At 37.8% G+C, this 12,605-nt stretch overlaps 1 protein-coding gene across 6 annotated transcripts in view; it reads left to right on the top strand.

Moving 5' to 3' along the window:
- Klhl28 (kelch like family member 28) overlaps positions 1-12,605 on the top strand; it is a 42,821-nt gene that overhangs the window by 10,981 nt on the left and 19,235 nt on the right. Inside the window, exon 1 of one of the 6 annotated variants that reach the window (XM_070027312.1) lies at positions 9,721-9,755. The exons of the other annotated variants lie outside the window; for them this stretch is intronic. The gene's annotated coding sequence lies outside the window, so the exon portion shown is untranslated. Of the gene's footprint in view, positions 1-9,720; positions 9,756-12,605 lie in introns of those variants that run through there. 6 annotated transcript variants of the gene reach the window in all.

Genomic DNA, 12,605 nt, shown 5'->3' with positions numbered 1-12,605 from the left:
ACCATCACAAAGACCTTGAAGAGATATTTTTAAAGGAATAATATGTTTACTTTTGCATGACACAGAGAAAAGTCTTGAGTTATAATTCCAAGTCTCAAATTCATACACCCAAAATGCAAATTTCTTGCCCCACTTTTTTTTACCAGGTGGGAATTCTCTCAAACACTTTTAAAATCTTGTAATAATTGAGTCAATTTATAAGAAATGTTCCGGGCTCATTCACGTTGAAATTTTATTTCTGGATTTTATCTGATAGCACAGTTGAATTTAGCAGGCTTATTTTCTTTCTTTCTTTTTTTTTTTTGGTAGGCTTGTTTTCTTTTGGGAAAAGTATTACTGTAAACGATTCTGCATAAGCATGCATGTTTTAGTTTAAATTCTAAGTGGTTTCTTTTTTTTTTCTAAGTGATTTCTTTGTTAGTCATTCTGATGCATAAGTGAATTAGCCTAAATTTGGTTTAGTTAGACCAACAACTAAAAACTACCACTTCCCGTACACATTCCTTTCTATTGTCAAGGGGAAAGAATATTTGGTCCTTAACTTCCAGCTGAGAACCTTAAATATATGCTTTGCTCATGTATGGTTAGCCTTCAGGAGCCCAGTTCAAATGAAAGGCAATAAGAGAATGATGTACACATTAGAATGCCAGTTTATGTTAAAATAGAAGGTAACTCTTTCCAGTGACTAGAATTTTCAGATTGAAAAAACCAGTCCCCTCTTTATGGTATCTGGCTTAGTAACTAGAAGTTGTGTGGTAATCAAATAAATTGAAAGTCTAGAATTATAGTTCAACATCAATTAGTATAGAAAATTAAGAATTACCTCTTCTCTTTATAAAGAATACATTGTGTGCATGCACATGCACGTGCCAGTCCTAGAGCTTGAACTCAGGGCCTGGGCACTGTCCCTGAGCTTCCTTTGCTTAAGGCTAAATCATTGAATCACAACTTTTTCTGCCAGCTTTTTCTGAGTAATTTGTTGGAGATAAGAGTCTCACAGACTTTCCTGCCGGGATTGGCTTCAAACTATGATCCTAGGATCTCAATCTCCTGAGTAGCTAGGATTACAGGCATGAGCCACCAGTACCTGGCTACATTTTTTAATGCCAGTCCTGGACATGAACTCAGTACCTGGACACTGAGCTTTGGAGCCTTGGTGGCTCACGCCTGGAATCCCAGCTACTAAAAGAGGCTGAGATCTGAGGACCAGCCTGGGCAAGTAAGTCCATGAAACTCATCTCCAATTAACCACCAGAAAACTAGAAGTGGCTCTGTCTCAAGTGGTAGAGCACTAGTCTTGAGCTTAAGAGATGAGGGACAGCGCCCAGGCCCAGAGTTCAAGCCCAATGACCACCATCAACAACAAAAAAGAATACTTTTAAAGGGACCAGAAAAGTAAGTCAAGTAATGGTCATGTCTTATTGCTGGGAGGAAAGGAAGATAAGACTTTTTTTTTGACACTTCTTCTTGTCAGGCCTCATTTTTGATGACTTGGAAAATGCAGTGGTTTTCATGGTATATATTTAAGAAGTGAGATCATATCATGTAACTTTTCTGGTTACCTTGTAAAATAGAAACCTATTTTTCTTTATTTTTCAGATAGGGTATGGAATTTGTTGCCCAGACTGGGCTTGAATCTTTTTCCTTTTTTTTTTTTTTTTTACCTTTTGTTTTGGTCAGTCATGGGGCTTGAACTCAGGGTCCAAGTGCTGTCCCTGACTGAGCTTTTTCGCTTAAGGCAAAACGCTTTGAGCCACAGCTCCACTTCTGATTTTCTGGTGGTTATTGAGAATACGAGTCTCATACCCTTTCCTGCCTGAGCTGGCTTTGAATCATTATCTTCACATCGCAGCCTCCTGAGTAGCTGGGATCACCAGCGTGGGCCATTAGTGCTTTGGTCTTGAATCTTGATCCACCGAATCTTAATTTTACTCTTAATCAAATTAACTTAATTAGGTTAATAGAATACATTTAATTGCCTTATAATTAATAGTATATCTCAAAATAGTTGACAGAAGGTAGTTAAGGATAAATGCTGAAAACTGCCTTTTTTTGTAAACTAAAACTTTCAGTACTTTTAAGTTCATTTAACTAAATTAATACCTTAATGTTCTGATCTGAACTTAAGTTAGCTAAACACAGTTGGAATACAAACTTTTTATTTCCAGTCAGAGATAATAAGTTTGTTAGATGAGTCATTGTAACTTTTTTGTGTTCTTATTCAAATATTTGATATCCAAGTATATTAGAATCAGTGTGAAATCTGTAAATTATTAAGAATTTAAGAAGTTGTTAAGAACCTCTGTGAAAATGAAAAGTGCTATTAATATTAGCAAGTAATTATAACAATTCCATTTAGTGTTATTGCTATTACTTATTATTTGCCATGTACTCAGCTAGGTACTTAATGAATATTAACTCATTTAATCCTCACAAGATTTGAACATTATGTAGATTATTTTTGTGTGTATGTGCCAGTCTTGGACCTGAGCTGAGGACCTGAGTACTGTCCCTGAGCTTTTTGTGCTTAAGGCTAGTATTCTACCACTTGAGTCACAGCTCCACTTTTGGCCTTTTTTCTAATTGGAGATCAGAGGTTCATAGACTTTCCTCCCAGGCTGGCTTTGAATTTTGATACTCAGATCTCAGCCTCTTGAGTAGCTAGGATTATAGGTGCTAGCCACTGGTGCCCAGCTACTATGCTTTCTTACAATATATTTTTTTAAATTTATCTGCTCTGAGATGAATTGAACAAAGGAAGAAAGTAAAACTCTGCCTATTCAGTTTCACTGTTTGCTTTTAGCTTTGGGTATGTTTGGTAGAAAAAAAGAAAGTATTGAAGCTATAGGCTAAATAAGAATTTTCTGTTATTCATACCTTTTATTATGCACTACTTCATTGTATATTTTAATCTATTTTAAATTTCTAATTATACGCTTAATAGATAGTTACTGTATCAGAACTTCAATAAATTTAACTTATGTAGGCTTTCTTTTATTACCTGTAGAATTAAATGTTTTCTCAATATTGGTGATATACGTTCATCTACTTTGACTTTCACTGTGCATTTCTTTTTTTTTTTGGGGGGGGGGTCCGGTCGTGGGGCCTGAACTCTAGGTCTGAGCGCTGTCCCTCAGCTCTTCAGCTCAAGGCTAGCGCTCTACCACTTGAGCCACAGCACCACTTCTGGCTTTTTTCTTTTTGCTTATGTGGTGCTGAGGAATCAAACCCAGGGCCTCAGGCATGCAAGGCAAGCGCTCTACCACTGAGCCAACTTCCCAGCCCTCACTGTGCATTTCTGATCTCAGCCAGAACTATAGACAAAAATCCAATTTTTATTGCCTGTTTAGCACCAATCTATATTAGTTAACAAGATTGCATATCTGTTGCAACCAGCTTTTCAATGGGCAGGGATTAATTATGTAGCTTGAAGCTTTTATTGCATGTAGTGAGACCTTTGGGAACTTGCTTTCTGCTTTGTTATCTGAATTTATGACATCATGATGCATATTAATGAAAGTATTCTAATTTTACTTTTGTTTTGCCACATATGATGAAAATCAGCCTCAGAGAAAGGGACTCAGATTCACTGATGAAATTATATGCCATCATCAATTGAATTCTACTTGTAAGGAAAATGGACTAGGAGAGCAGTTAAAATATGTAATTTCATATTCCTCCTAACTTCATTTTGTACAGAAAAGTGTTTCTTTTTGATATTTTTTTTCAGCAACCATCATTCTCTTCACTATTATTTTCTGTGGTAGTGTCTCTATTTTTATGGTAATATTTAATTGCCCCTCAACTGATTTCAGCACCACTGCTTTGTACGGTAGGTGTTAATTAAGTGCATAGATTCTGAACTTTCAGATAGACTTTTATTATCTTAGATTTAGGACTTAAAAAGTGTGAAGTCTTCACTTAACATTGTATTGTGGATATTTATTAAAGAATATAAATATAGATATTAGAATATTGTTGCATTGTTAAAACTTTTCAAGTAAATACTGTTTCTTCAATATTGACTAGTTTAATTACCTTGTTTTATTTATTTTTATTATTTTTTTTGGGGGGGGTCCGGTCGTGGGGCCTGAACTGTGGGCCTGGGCACTGTCCCTCAGCTCTTCAGCTCAAGGCTAGTGCTCTACCGCTTGCCACAGTACCACTTCCGGCTTTTTTCTTTTTGCTTATGTGGTGCTGAGTAATCGAACCCAGGGCCTCAGGCATGCAAGGCAAGCACTCTACCACTGAGCCACCTTCCCAGCCCCAATTACCTTGTATTATAATACCAAAATTAGAAAGAAAAAATGACAAGTATGTGAGAATCCTAGATAGCAAATCTGATATTATACAGGTAACAGAAGGGAATGATTATTCATGGATCTTTCTTTATTTCACTTTAAAGCCCTAATGTATGTTGATATCAAATCTGTGTCTTTATTTGTATGTATATGCATGTATACCTTTGATCAACTCGGAAAACCTTAAGTTCTAAACTGCTTGCTTGCTGCCACTTACATTGCCTCCAATATCATTATTTACCTTTTTTAGGCTTCTATTTGTTACTTTTTATTTTATTTTACTTTTTTTGGGGTCCGGTCGTGGGGCCTGAACTCTGGGCCTGGGCGCTGTCCCTCATCTCTTCAGCTCAAGGCTAGCGCTCTAACCACTTGAGCCACAGCACCACTTCTGGCTTTTTTCTTTTTGCTTATGTGGTGCTGAGGAATAGAACCCAGGGCCTCATGCATGCAAGGCAAGCACTTTACCACTGAGCCACCTTCCCAGCCCTATTTTATTTTTTGTTAGGTTTTTTGTCTTTTCGTTTTTTTTTTTGGGGGGGGTCCGGTCATGGGGCCTGAACTCTGGACCTGGGCACTGTCCCTCAGCTCTTCAGCTCAAGGCTAGCACTCTACCACTTGAGCCACAGAGCCACTTCCAGCTTTTTTATTTTTGCTTATGTGGTGCTGAGGAATCGAACCCAGGGCCTTATGCATGCAAGGCAAGAGCTCTACCACTGAGCCACCTTCCCAGCCTCTATTTTTTGTTAGTTTTTTTATTGTAAAGATACTGTACAGAGGGGTTACAGTTGCATTAGTAAGGTAATGAGTCCACTTCCTCGAGCATTGTTACCCCTCCTTTGTTTTTCCCCTACTATCCCTTCCCTACCCACTTCCCAAACTCCTCCCTCCCCACCCCAAAGTTGTAAAGTTCATTTTCAACATTGTGTCTTGTACTACTTGTTACATTTTAATTTCTTTGTTTAGTTAAAAATTTTAATAAGGTTAAAAAATTAAGAACTTATTTAATAAGACTATAACATAGCACTGAAAATTTGGAAACAATTTTGTGGTTTAAAATTTGATTTGAGTGAATAGTCTGTTCCTTAAATTTCTTTATTTGTAAAAGTAGTATCTCATTGTTGCTCTGAGAATGAAAGCAATTAATGCATGTAAAACTTAGAACAGATGGGAAGGGATGGGAAGGGGAAACAAAGGAGGAGACTACAATGCTTGATAAGAAATGTACTCATTATCTTCCCATGTAATTGTAACCCCTCTGTACAGTATTTTCACAATAAAAAAAAAAACAGAACAGAACCTGGCACATTATGACAAGTGAACAAAGTTGGTTGTTTTTTTTGGGAGGGGAGGGGAGTGTTTGTCACTGGTGGGACTTGAACTCTGGGCCTGGGCACTGTCCCTCAGCTCTCCAGCTCAAGGCAAGCACTCTACCACTTGAGCCACAGCACCATTCGGTTTTCTGAGTGGCTTATTGGAGATAAGAGTCTCACGGACTTTCTTGCCTGGGCTGGCTTTGAACTATGATCCTCAGAGCTCAGCTTCCTGAGTAGTTAAGATTACACACATGAGCCACAAGCACCTGGCTTGAACAAAGTTTTATTCTGGATGGTCTGTCAGAATAATAAACTCTTGTCAGAAGTGCCAACAATTATAAATTGATTCGGTAATGTTTTATGCAGCTCAACTCTTTTTTGCATTGTAATTTTTTAAAATTTAATGTGCTTAGAACATTGTTTTAACATTAAGGAAACAGTCTAGTCTCAGTAATGTGTCTTAATTTTATGATCTTGTAAATTCATTCAGTTCTCTTAACATTCTTTGGGTGTGTCATATTCAGAGGTAATGTCTTATATTTTCTTTAAAAAAACTCAAAAAACTACCATGTAAAATTTCAGGAACATGTAAAAATAGAATAGTATGATCTTATCATCCAGCCTGAATACTTACCAACTCAGGACATCATCTATATAATGTCCCCTCTCTCACAGTTTTTTAAAGCAAATCCTTAGCATGTTCAAATCCTTATTTCCTGTACAGATAGTTGAAAATTGTTTCTAAGAGTTGTTTGTTTTTCGCAGTCATGGAGATTGAATTCAGGGGCTGGGCATTATCCCTGAGTCTTTTTGCTCATGGCTAACATTCCACCATTTAAGCCAAACTCCCATTTCTGGCTTTTTTTGGTAATTAATTAGAGATAAAGATCTCATGGACTTTCCTGCCTGGGCTGGCTTTTAAATGTAATCCTCAGTTCTTAGCCTCTTGAGTAGCTAGGAGTACAGGGATGAGGAGTATGCCCCTCAGTTTTGTAGATATTATACAGCCAAGGGACAAACACTGGCTGACCAAATAAGGATCAAGATGTGATATTTAAGAAGAAGAAATTTGTGGGCTGGGAAGGTGGCTCAGTGGTACAGCGCTTGCCTTGCATGGCTGAGGCCCTGGGTTTGATTCCTCAGCACCACATAAGCAAAAGGAAAAAGCCGAAAGTGGTGCTGTGGCTCAAGTGGTAGAGTTGAGCTGAAGAGCTGAGGGACAGCACCCAGGCCCAGAGTGCAAGCCCCACAACCGGACCCCCCCCCAAAAAAAAAAAGAAGAAGAAATTTAAGGGATTAGAATCCTAAGGTAGATTCTTAAAACTTTTATTTTAGCCAGGTTATGTAGTAGACATCTGTAATCTCATCACTTGATAGGCTAAAGTAGGAGGACGAAGAGTTGAATTGTGAGTACAAGGCTCTTCTGGGTATAGAGTGAGAACCTGCCAAAAAACAAAAACCAGAGCCTGGTGCCAATGACCTGGCTAAAATAAAAGTTTTAAGGATCTACTTTAGGATTCTAATTCCTTAAATTTCTTCTTCTTAAATATCACATCTTGATCCTTATTTGGTCATCCAGTGTTTTTGTCCCTTGGCTGCATAATATCTACAAAACTGAGGGGCATACCCTGGGTACCTTCATCTTGGCCTTATATTACCTCTGGACCTCATTCTATTAAGTAATATTTGCCAGCAATGGTTATTCAACTATTTGCTAGCTTAGCTATCTGAAATATATTGTAATTGTGGTTTTATTATCTGCTTTGATGCTCAAAAACATTGTGACAGGCTGGGAAGGTGGTTCAGTGGTAGAGTGCTTGCCTAGCATGCATGAGGCCCTGGATTCGATTCCTCAGCACCACATAAGTAGGAAAAGCCAGGAGTGGCACTGTGGCTCAAGTGTAAAAGCACTAGCCTTGAGCTGAAGAGCTGAAAGACAGTGCCCAGGCCCAGAGTTCAGGTACCACGACCAGCAAATAAAAAAAAACAAAAAACAACAACAACAACAAAACCCCAACTTTGTGAGGCATATATATAGTTCAGATATTATAACAACTTCATTTTACAAATAAGGAAAATGAAGGTGAAATGAGATGAAATTAGATATATGTTGTACTTCATTCTTTTTAAAAAATTATTTTAATTTTTTATTATCTTTCAGTAATTGTACAAAGGAGTTGCCATTTAACAAAGCAGGTTTTTAGTGCAATAAATCCGATCAATGTAATGCTCTTACCCATTCCTCCCCTCCTCATCTCTTTTCTCACTCTTCTTAAATTAGTAGGGTTGGATTCTTCACTGCTTTCTCCCCTGGTCCTCTCCTTTTTCTTTTGACTCCCCCCTCCCCCCCGCCACTTTGGAGTACCTACTTCCTGATGTTTTATTTTGCTGAGCTTTGATTTTGCCTTTCTTTTTTAATTTAATGTTTTTATTGTTATTATAAGCGTGGCGTATAAAGAAGTTGCAGTTATTTATATAAGTCATATAAAGAGTACATTTCTTTTTGGACAATGTCACCCCTTCCCTTGCTCTCTCCCAGTTTATCACTCCCATCTCCACCCACAACTTGATATAGTTGTTTCAACATAGTGTCTAGTGGGTACCACTGCTGCATTTGTTCACTCTTTGTCCCACCATTTTGTACCTCTTTTTACCCTCTCAAAGACAGATAAATGAACAAACAAAACAAAAAGAAACAAAAACAGCAACAAAGACAAGAACTACTGTTTACATTTTTAAGAGTTCATTTCAATAAATATTATTTTATATGATCAGATGCACTTAGGCATTGTGCCTTTGTGTTCTTATCCTAAAAGTATCTTCCTTTGGTTTCACTGTGTGTGTGAATGCCTAGAGTCCTGTGTAGTACTTCCTTCTTCTTTTTTTTTCTTTCTTTCTTTCTTTTTGTCCATTGTGGAGCTTGAACTCAAGGTCTGGGTGCTGTACCTTAGCTCTTCTGCTCAAGGCTAGTGCTCTGCCACTTTGAGCCACCGCACCACTTCTGGTTAATTGGATATAAGAGTCATGGAATTTCATGCTCAGACTAGCAGGATCCTCAGATCTCAGCCTCCTGAGTAGCTAGGATTACAGAGATGTCACCAGTGCCCCGTTAGTACTTCCTTTTTAATCCTAGCACTTATTTTTTATTTTTACTTCCATTTCCATAGTTCCATAGCTATTAACTTTTCTATAAAACTGAAGATAAAGCAAGTTTTTTGTTTAGTTTTGTTTTTTATTTTTTATTGTGAAAATACCATACAGAGGGGTTACAATTACATGAACAAGGTAATAAGTACATTTCTTATCAAGCATTGTTGCCTCCTCCTTTGTTTTTCCCCTCCACCCCGCCAAAGTTGTAAAGTTCATTTTCTGACATAGCATCTTGTACATCTCATTGTTGCAGTGGTTCTACCTGTATCCCTATTTAATCAATTTGCTGTTTTCCCTTCCCCTCCCCAAATGATACCAACATCAAATACAGTGAAAACAGGGGTTATACCATAGGGGAGGGACATACAAAGCAACAACAACAAAAAAAATCAACTTATAAATACGTTAGAAACAATAGCAAGAAAGAAAAAAAAAACCACTTATGTCCTTATCTTGGGGTTCATTTCACCTAGCATCATCTTATGTGATTGTTTTGGTGTAGGGCCTGGGGCCTGAACTCAGAGCCTAAACACTGTCTCTGAATTTGTTTTGCTCAAAGGTAGTGCTCTACCACTTGTGTGGTAGAAAGTCTCCCAGACTTTCCTGTCTAGACTGGCTTCAAACCAGGATCCCTGATCATATCTTCCTAAGTAGCTAGAATTACTACAGTAAGCCACTAGTAAGTTTTAAAAGATTAACAGATATAAGCCTATACTTTCTTATCACTATCTTCCAACAGTATTCTTTTGTGAAAAAAAGTAGCTTCTGGAAGTCCAAGATGTTTCCTTAGACTTGTTCTTAAAATGATTAAACAATACTTTGCAAATGTTTTTAGGCCTGGACTCTGGTGCTCGCGCCTATAATCCTGGCTACTCAGGAGGCTGAGATCAGAGGATTGCAGTTTGAAGCCAGCCTGGAAAGAAAAGTTGGCAAGCCTCTTATCTCTAATGAACTACTAGAAACAGCCGGAAGTAGCACCGAAGCTCAAGTGGTAAGACTGTTAGCCTTGAGTACAAAGAGGCTTAGGGACAGTGCCCAGGCCCTGTGTTCAAGCCCCAGAACTGGCAGAAAAAGAAAAAAAAATTTAAAAATGTTTTTAGGACATTTTAGAGAGATCAGATGCAGAGGATATCAGATATTAGATGCTTATATTAACATAATTAATTAGCATGTTTAAAATTTAGTAAGAGACATCTTAAATAATGAAATCCTTCAAGATACGAAAATTTTAAAATTTGGATTTGCCACTTTAGAACACATAGGAATGAATTGTTGTATTCTCCCAGTCCTATCAGTTTTATATTATTTAAAAATGTTCCAGATCTCTGAATTAATTTGGTAACATCTATACCATTGAAACTAAATAATCTATTTTTATTCTTTTTATTTTTTATTTTTTGGTCAGTTGTGGGGCTTGAAATCAGGACCTGGGTGTTGTTCCTGAGCCCCTTTCCTCAAGGCTAGCTCTTTACCACTTTGAGCCACAGCTCCACTTCCAGTTTTCTGATGGTTAATTGGAGATGAGAGTCTCACAGACTTTCCTGCTTGGGCTGGCTTCAAACCACAATCCTCATATCTCAGCCTCCTGAGTAACTAGTTTTACAGGCTAGCACCCAGTTTACCTTTCTTCTTATAATTTGTATTTGAGGCATTCGTGGGAGAGGGAAGAAACAGTCTATATAGGGACCATGATGTCTAAAATGTTTATGTATTTATTTCTTACTGCTGTTGTAACAAATCACCAGTTTATTCTTTCATAGTCCAGAATCCAAAAGTATGAAATTAATGTCCATTGACTGCCTCTTCTAGTTTCTAGCAGTTGGTAGCAGTTTTTAGTGTATGACTGTAGTATTTCAGTCTCTTCCTCTGTAATCACAGGACCTTTCTCTTTCCTCTGTATCAAATATCCTCTGCTGTCTTAAAAGATACATGTTGATTTCACAGGGCTTACCTGGCTAATCAGGATGATCTCTCCCTCAAAATCTTCAATCTCATCTTTAAAATCCTTTTTTTTTAAGTATATAAAGTAACATTCACAGTTTCCAGGGATTCTGATGTAAATGTCTTTAACAGACCATTTTGCAGCTACAGTACTTACTGTCCATTTTTTTCTTTTTCATCCTTTACTTTTTCCCTATTTTGTCATTAGTGGGGCCTGAACCTGGGCCTGGGTGCTGTCCCTCAGCTTTTCAGGTCAAGGCTAGCTCTACCACTTGAGCCACAGTGCTACTTCCAGCTTTTTCTGCTTTTGTGGTGTTGAGGAATCAAACCCAGGGCCTCCTCTATGCAAGGTATGCACTCTACCATTGAGCCACCTTCCCAGCCCCCCTGTTTTTCTTTTTCACCTTCTATAAGTATAGGTAGATAAGTAGGCATAATCTGAGTTGAATGGCTATGATACAAATTGATAAATAAGCCTTATTGACCTCACTATTGAACACTAGATTCTGTTCACCATGATTTTTTCCCCAAATTTACTTTTTATTGTTGTTTTAGAAATGATATGCAGTGGGGTTACCTTTACATACATCTGAAAGTAAGTATATTTCCTTTCACATAGTGTCATCTGTTTATTCTCTTATCTGTTCCCTCATTCTCTCCTATTCTCTCTCTCCCTCTCTACCTGCGAGTTTCATAGTTCACTTTCATCAATGTCTGGTGCAGCCAGTGCGCTCCACTGCTGCACTTTTTCACCCTTTTTTTCTCTGATTCTGTGCCCTCCTCCAAGTGTGGATGTGAATATACCATATATAAGGTAAGAAATACAGAGTTCTGGAAGTGGTGCTGTGGCTCAAGGGGTAGAACGCTTGCCTTGAGCTGAAGAGCGCAGGGACAGTGCCCAAGCCCAGAGTTCAAGCCCCACAACGACCAAAAAAAAAAAAGAAATACAGAGTACACAAAAAAGCAAAAAAAAAAAAAAATTGTCCTTTGTTTGAGTATCTTTGGAGTTCATTTCAGTTTGTTTTTTTGTACATATGAGGAGGTGCTTGATTGTGATTCTCTCCTAAGACAATCCTCTTTGATCCCAATGGATGTGGGTATGTAGAATTCTGTGTATTTTATCATATCCCAGTGCCTTTTAGTTCTCATTTCTGTATATCAGGGAGAACATGCACCATTTGTCTCTCTGATCTCGGCTTACTTCACTTAACATGATTTGTTCTAGTTTCATCCATTTCCCTGCAAATGACATTATTTTATTCTCTCTAATGGTTGTGTAAAATTCCATTGTATATAGATACTACATTTTTTTGGATCCACTCATCTATAGTGGGGCATCTGAGTTATTTTCATATCTTGGCTATTGTGAATAGTGAGGCAGTGAACATGGATGTGCAGGTGTCCTTATCATATCCTGGCCCATAATGCCCAGGGTAGATGCCAAGGAATGGTTTGGTTGGGTCATAGGGGAGGTCCATGTTTAATTTTTTGAGGAACCTCCAGACTGCTTTCCAGAGTGGTTGTACTAGTTTACATTCCCAACAGCAGTACAACAGGCTTCCTTTCCCTCATATCCCCACCAGCATTTGTTGTTAGAATTCAAAATGTTGGCCTATCTAACTGTAGTAAGATGGTATCTCAGGGTTGTTTTGATTTGAAATTACTTTATGGTCAGGAATGATAATCATTTCCTCATGTATTTCTTTGCCATTGTTCCCTTTTCTTCTGAGAAGTCTCTCCTTGCCCATTTAGAAATTGGTGTACTAAGTTTGGGAGGGGTTAGTTTCTTGAGATCTGTGTATATATTGGATAGTAGCCTTTTTCTTATGTATTGTTGGTAAAGGTCTTTTCCCAATTGGTTGGCTGATACTTTAGTAGTTTAGTAGCTATGTCCTTAGCT

Source organism: Dipodomys merriami, unplaced genomic scaffold (assembly GCF_024711535.1).
Source record: "Dipodomys merriami isolate MVZ:Mamm:240054 unplaced genomic scaffold, mDipMer1.0.p SCAF_1, whole genome shotgun sequence".
NCBI lineage: Eukaryota > Metazoa > Chordata > Mammalia > Rodentia > Heteromyidae > Dipodomys > Dipodomys merriami.
Note: the sequence above shows the minus strand (reverse complement) of the source record. Positions and strands in the feature narration are given on the sequence as shown.